Here is a 6,612-nt window from a genome sequence, read left to right on the forward strand (position 1 = left end):
TTTTTTGAGACAGAGTCTCACTCCATGTCCCAAGCTGGAGTGCAGTGGCACAATCTTGGCTCACTGCAACCTCTGCCTCCTGGGTTCAAGCGATTCTCCTGCCTCAGCCTCCCAAGTAGCTGGGACTACAGGTGCATGCCACCGTGCCCGGCTGATTTTTGTATTATTAGTAGAGACAGGATTTCACCATGTGGCCAGGCTGGTCTTGAACTCCTGACCTCGTGATCCGCCCACCTCAGACTCCTAAAGTGCTGCGATTACAACCATGGGCCACCATGCCCGGCCTGGTGAACCTAAATTGACCGAGCTTAAGTATCTACACACCTGGAAGAACTGAGGCAAAAATAAATGTTATGTTGAATTACAGAAAAATAAAATTATATTTAATAACCACATTGTATGTGTTTCCTAGGACTGCCATGACAAATAACCACAAACTGGGTGGCTTGAAACAGCAGAAATTTATTCTCTCATGGACTGAAAGCTAGAAGTTTAAAATAAGGTGGTGGCAGAGTCATGCTTTCTCCAAAGACCCTCAGGGAGACTCCCTCCTTGCCTCTTCCTAGCTTCTGGTGGTGGCCAGCAATCCTTAGCATTCCTTGGCTTGAGCGCATCACTCCAATCTCTGCCTCCATCTTCATATGGACTTCTGCATGAGTCTCTTCATGTCCTCTCCTCTTCTCATAAGCATTCCAGTCCATGAATTTTGGGTTCATCCTAATTTAATACGACCTTAGCTGGATTACATCAGAAAGAACCTATTTCCAAATAAGGTCATACGAAGACTTGAATGTATCTTTTTCAGAAACACAAAAGGTATGAATCCCAGTCCACAGATTCGGTTTTGTAGTGGTTTGGGGGTGGAAGAGGTGACATTACACATGGTTGAGAGCACCAGTGCCAGGGGAGCTGGTCCTAGTCAAATGTATAGTGACTGCTGGACCTTGAGCAAGGCAATGAGCCCCTAGGGGCCTCTATGTCCTCATCTCTTTTGTGACTGGAATGCTGTGTGATCCTTTCTAGCACTAACATTTACTGATTCTACTGGCCCTGTGTGGAGGAGTAGATGAATCCCCACCCACCCCAACCAAACACAGTGTGATTAAGTAGATATCACAAAAGCCTCCTGGTCTAAAAACACACTACCCTGCCACCTTATCATCCTTCCCTTCTTCCTGGTCTGTTCTTCTTACCATCAGGATTGAAAAGGTATTAAATGATAAATGGACAAATACCTTGTCTCCTAAAGACCACTGCAAGAATAATCTGGATTCTGGATATTGACAAACAGGATTCAGTTATGAAATGCTAAAACTACAGCAAGACCTGGTTTGTAAGAGGTTAATCTGTATGGTTGCCAAGGGAAACTAGGACATGTTTCAGTGGAGAAAATGCTAAAGAGGTAACATAATGCTTAGAGTCTGCATGATTTCTTTGTTATAATTGCAAATATATCCTAGAAAGAAAGAAATTACAGAGACGAGCCAAAAATCGAGGAACAAAGGCCAGTCTAAGCTCCCATTATTCATCTCTAGAAGCAAATCGTGAGCTGCTGAATCAGGCTACACCCAAACTTCACCAGAAGTCAACATAGATGTCTCACTCCAGTAAGGGTCCCCTCACAATCTCAAAGACCACTATAGACAAAACTGCAGACAGTTTTCAAAGGCACAGGCCTGACTGAAATCTGGGCTGCTTTCCAATGCCTAAAAGCTCTATTGGGGCCAGGCACAGCGGCTCATGACTATAATCCCAGCACTTTGGGAGGCCGAGAGGAGCAGATCGCTTGAGGTCAGGAGTTCGAGACCAACCTGGCCAACATGGTGAAACCCCGTCTCTACTAAAAATACAAAAATTAGCTGGGCATGGTGGCAGGCACCTATAATCCCAGCTACTCAGGAGGCTGAGGCAGGAGAATTGCTTCAACCCAGGAGGTGGAGGTTGCAGTGAGCCAAGATCACGTCACAGCACTCCAGCCTGGGTGACAGAATGAGACTCCATCAACAACAACAACAACAAAAACTTTATTAGTCAAGGTCATCCAGAGTAACAGGACCAATTTTAGATAGATAGATAGATAGATAGATAGATAGATAGATAGATAGATAGATGATAGATAGATGATAGATAGAGAAGTAGGCTAAGTCCCACAATCTGCCATCTACAACCTGGAGACCCAGGGAAGCCAGTGGTATAAATACTAGTTGGAAGGCCTGAGAACCAAGATCACCAATGGCGTAAGTCTCAGCCCAAGGACAGGAGAAGAGCAACGTCTCAGCTCAAGCAATCAGGCAAAGAGAGAGAATTCGACTTCTCTCTGCCTTTAACTTCTACTCAGGCCCCCAGTGGGTTGGATGATGTTCACCTGCACAGGGGAGGGCTATCTGCATTTCTCAGTTCACCAATTCAAATGCTAATGTCTTCCAGAACCACTCTTACAAATACATGCAGAAATAATGTTTAACCAGATATCTGGCACCATGAATTGAATGTTTCTGTTCCCTTCAAAGCTCATGTATTAGAAACTTAATCCCTAATGAAATGGTGTTGGGAGGTGGGCCCTAATGGAAAATTTAAAGGGCATAAATTAATGCCACTATAACAGGGGTTTGCAGGAGTGGGCTCTCTCTCTTCTGCCGTTTTGCTGTGTGAGGGACACAATTCTTCCCCTCCAGAGTATGTAACATTCAAGGCATCATCTTGGAAATAGAAACCAGGACCTTACCAGACGCAAAAGTCTGCTGGCGCTTTGATATTGGACTTCTCGGCCTCTGGAACTGTTAGAAATAAATTTCTGTTCTTTGTAAATTAGTCAGTCTCAGGTAATCTGTTACAGCAACACAAAACAGGCCTCTGGGCATCCCACGGCCCAGTCAAGTTGACACATAAAACTAAGCATCACTCTCTGTAAGTAAGACATAAGCGCCCACTGGGGAAGAATGATCATGATCATCTCAGAGTGATGGTTAGAAGCTTTGCACTCTGGAGACAGACAAACTGTCTGGATGCCACACTTACTAGCTGTGTGACTTTTGGCAAGTTATCTTCTCTAAGCCTCAGGTAAAATGAAGATGATTTTTTTTTTACCTCATATCTAGAGGAATAGTTGTAAGAATGAAATCAGATGCAGGTCACTTCATAGAGTGCCGGCCACAAGGGAAATATCCACTGCTACTTATTGTTGCAGATGAAGAGCCATCATGCTCACCATTTCATAAATGAGGAAAATGAAGATGGAGGAGGTAGTGGCCTGCTCAAGGTTACCCAGGGTCAGTGGGTCCTAGGCTTTATCTAGGGGTTCTAAAGCAATTTTACAAAAAATAAAAATATCATTTTCTTTAGACCAAGCTTGTTCAACCTGTGGCCTGCAGGCCATATGCAGCCCAATACAAATTCGTAAACTTTCTCAAAACATGAGATATTTTTGTGATTTTTTTTTTTTAGCTCATTAGCTATCATTAGTGTTAGTGTATTTTATGTATGGCCCAAGACAATTCTTCTTTTTCCAGTGTGGCCAAGGGAATCCGAAAGATTGGACACCCCCAATTCAGATCATTCTTGATGAACTCATTAGCTAAAATATACTGTTCTTTTTAATAAGCATTTTAATTTTTTAAGACATTTATAAACTAGAGGTCATGCTAAATCTAAAGCTTTCAGTTATCTATGAGTGACAAAAGCCTAAAATTTCAGCCTGTAAAACATAAATTGATGGTCCATCCAGTTAATAGAGTTTCAGAAATTGCAAATGCTGTTTCATGAAATGGCAACTATGTTCCATAAGACAAGCCTTATAGAATCTATCTTTACCCCACCTCTCTAGCTCTCAACATATCTAAAGCTCTTAGAAATTTTTTTAAAAAATTAATCCTAAATGTTCTAAACATCTAAAACACAACATATATGACATGAATTAATATTTATTATTACTTTGGCCTGGCTTACAAATATCTGTATCTATGCTATGCTACAATACAGTGAGATTTCAAGTGCCCTAACAGAAAAGATTCTGAGGGCTCCAGAACTGTGGACTTGGTCCAGGGCAAAGCATCAGTCAGGTCATCAGCTAACAAAGTTATGAGATTCTCATGAAGTTGAAAATCTGACCAAAATACAAGGCACTGAAACCTGGTGCATTTAAATGAGAGAGAAGAACCAAGGGTTAATTTCAAGTGTGGAGCAAGGGTCACAAGGGGAAGAAAGATGTCCTTTGCTGAGACGGGAAGTGTGGCAGGGGGCCAGGATAGAGCACAAAAATGTTCAGTTTTAGACCTGTTAAGTTTGGAAATCCTTGTAAGTCATCCAAGTGGAGATCTCAAGTAGACCATTAGATAGATCTAAGTTGTGAAGCTTAGAAGTGGAGCCTGGGCTGGAAGTATAAGCTTGAAAGTTTCAGCATATTGTGGTAATCATGAGAAGAGATAAATTTAGGTCATGGATTTGAACAGGATCACCTATGGAAGGATTGTAAAGTAGGACACAAGAGCACCTAAGACTCCTATCAGAGGGCTGTGGAAGTCCAGCATTAAAGTTGGGTAAAGGAGTGCTAAGTCAATATAGGAGACTGAGAAAGAATGGCCACTGAAATAAAAGGAAAACCGAGGGTATACGGCATGCAATCCAAAAAAGACAGAAAGTGGTCAACTGTGTCAAATGCTACTGAGATAGAGTAGGATAAGGACTGAAAAGAACACACTGGATCGGCACCATGAAAGTCATTGGTGACCCTGTCAAGAACAGCTTAACTGGAATAATAGAATGGAAATTATAGTAAGTTGAAGAGTAAAGGGGAGTCAGTTCTGGCCATGATAAAGAATCTTGTCCTTGATTAATGAGACACACAAAACATATGCTTTGGGTAATATATACAAAACAACTGCTTGATACTGGAGAGAAAGCAACACAGGTGCAGTAACCCTTGAGAGGAGCAAAACGTACAAGGTGAGCTCCACATTTCCCCTTGCTTTTTCTCTAAAGCATTTTTGTCCACATTCAAGCATGTGGAAATTGGGTCCAAGCAGAAAGTATTGCAGGGAAGAGGAGACAGATATTGGTGGTCAGGGCCCAGACTTACACAGCAAATTTCCGGAGACTGAGTCAAACTCAGAAAAGAAGCTCAGATAATGATATATGTATTCCCCACAAGCTATTGGTCAGTACATAAGCTGCCCATGGTCTAGTGAGACTCTACAAAACCCAGTGCAGCTGGGAAGCTAAAAAGCTGATCACAGATTTCCGCAGCATACAGAATTGAGAAAACAGAGGTTACAGAGGTTAAGCTCCACCAAAGTAGAGAGGCATCAGTAAACATCACAAAGTTTTATTAGAGACTCAGATGGGGCAGGCACTAGAAGTGGGAAAAACTCACAAGAACTAACTGCAACACATAAGATCAAATAAGGCAGAAAACTTTATAGCCTAACCCTAACAGAGCATATAAAATCACACCTTAACAAGATTTGCCCACCAGAAGAAAAAATAACTCTCTTTGGGAGAAATCAATAAAAGCCTCTACAGTTCTTTGTTTTTATTCACAATATCCAAACCTATGAGGCATGCAAATACCTAGGATACATTAGGTTTACTAAAAACTGAGAGAGAGAGAGAGAGAGAAGTGATTTAGACATTAGACATTAGAGGGAAATTTGGTCAAATAGTAGAAAAGATCGAGAATTAAGCTGAAAATTGGAATATAAAAAAATGGATGTTTTAGAATAGAAAAAATATAATATTTGAAACTAACAAATCATTGGATGGGTTTTACAATGGGCTGAACCCAATATAAAACAGGATCAGTAAACCAGAAAACAGAAGAAAAATAATATGCAGAAAAGAAGCATAAAGAGAAAGAAAAATAGAAGAAACAACATAAAGCAAGAGATGTGCAAAGCATAATCAAAAGGTATATATCTGTTTAATTGGAGTACAGGAAGGAAAGGGGTGAAAGAATAGGGCAGAAGCAATATTTAAGGAAAAAAAATGGCCTGTTCTACAACCTTTTCTCTTTATTTCTGGATTGATTATTCTATCCCTCAGTGATAATTTCTGCCTCAAGTGTGATATCAGATAAATATTCTCTCCTATTTTTGAATGCCTGCTGTGTGTATTTAGTAAATGGAAGAGCTGAGCTTGAAGCACAGGTCTCGCTGATGCCGGAGTTTAAGGATTGCTCTTTCTCCTGTACCATGCTGCATCCTTCTCACCCTCTGGCCCCTTCTCCAATGTTATATTCTCTCTCAGCTATATTCTTTTCATCTATGCAAATACAAAAGCATCTTTTCAGTTGCCACATTGCTTTCTTTTCTCTCAGGGATCACTGTCCTGTGCTGCCTGATGTTCAATATCTGAAAACCATTTTTTAATATACTTTGTTTTTCTAATTGCTGCTTAAAACGATAAATCTGGTCTCTATTATTCTATCCTGGTGGGAACCGTCCAAGTCCTTGTACATAATTTTTGTAACTACAAATGGTTGTTTATACTTTGTAAAGACTTCTTACAAATGGAGTATTTCACATAAAGGCAGTTCGTGTAGAATATTGTGTCCTTTCTCCATTTGTATTCCAGGCCCTTATTACCCTAAGTCAGTATCGTACTATTTTGGGATGCCAT

Source organism: Hylobates moloch, unplaced genomic scaffold (genome assembly GCF_009828535.3).
Source record: "Hylobates moloch isolate HMO894 unplaced genomic scaffold, HMol_V3 SCAFFOLD_6, whole genome shotgun sequence".
Taxonomy (NCBI): Eukaryota; Metazoa; Chordata; class Mammalia; order Primates; family Hylobatidae; genus Hylobates; species Hylobates moloch.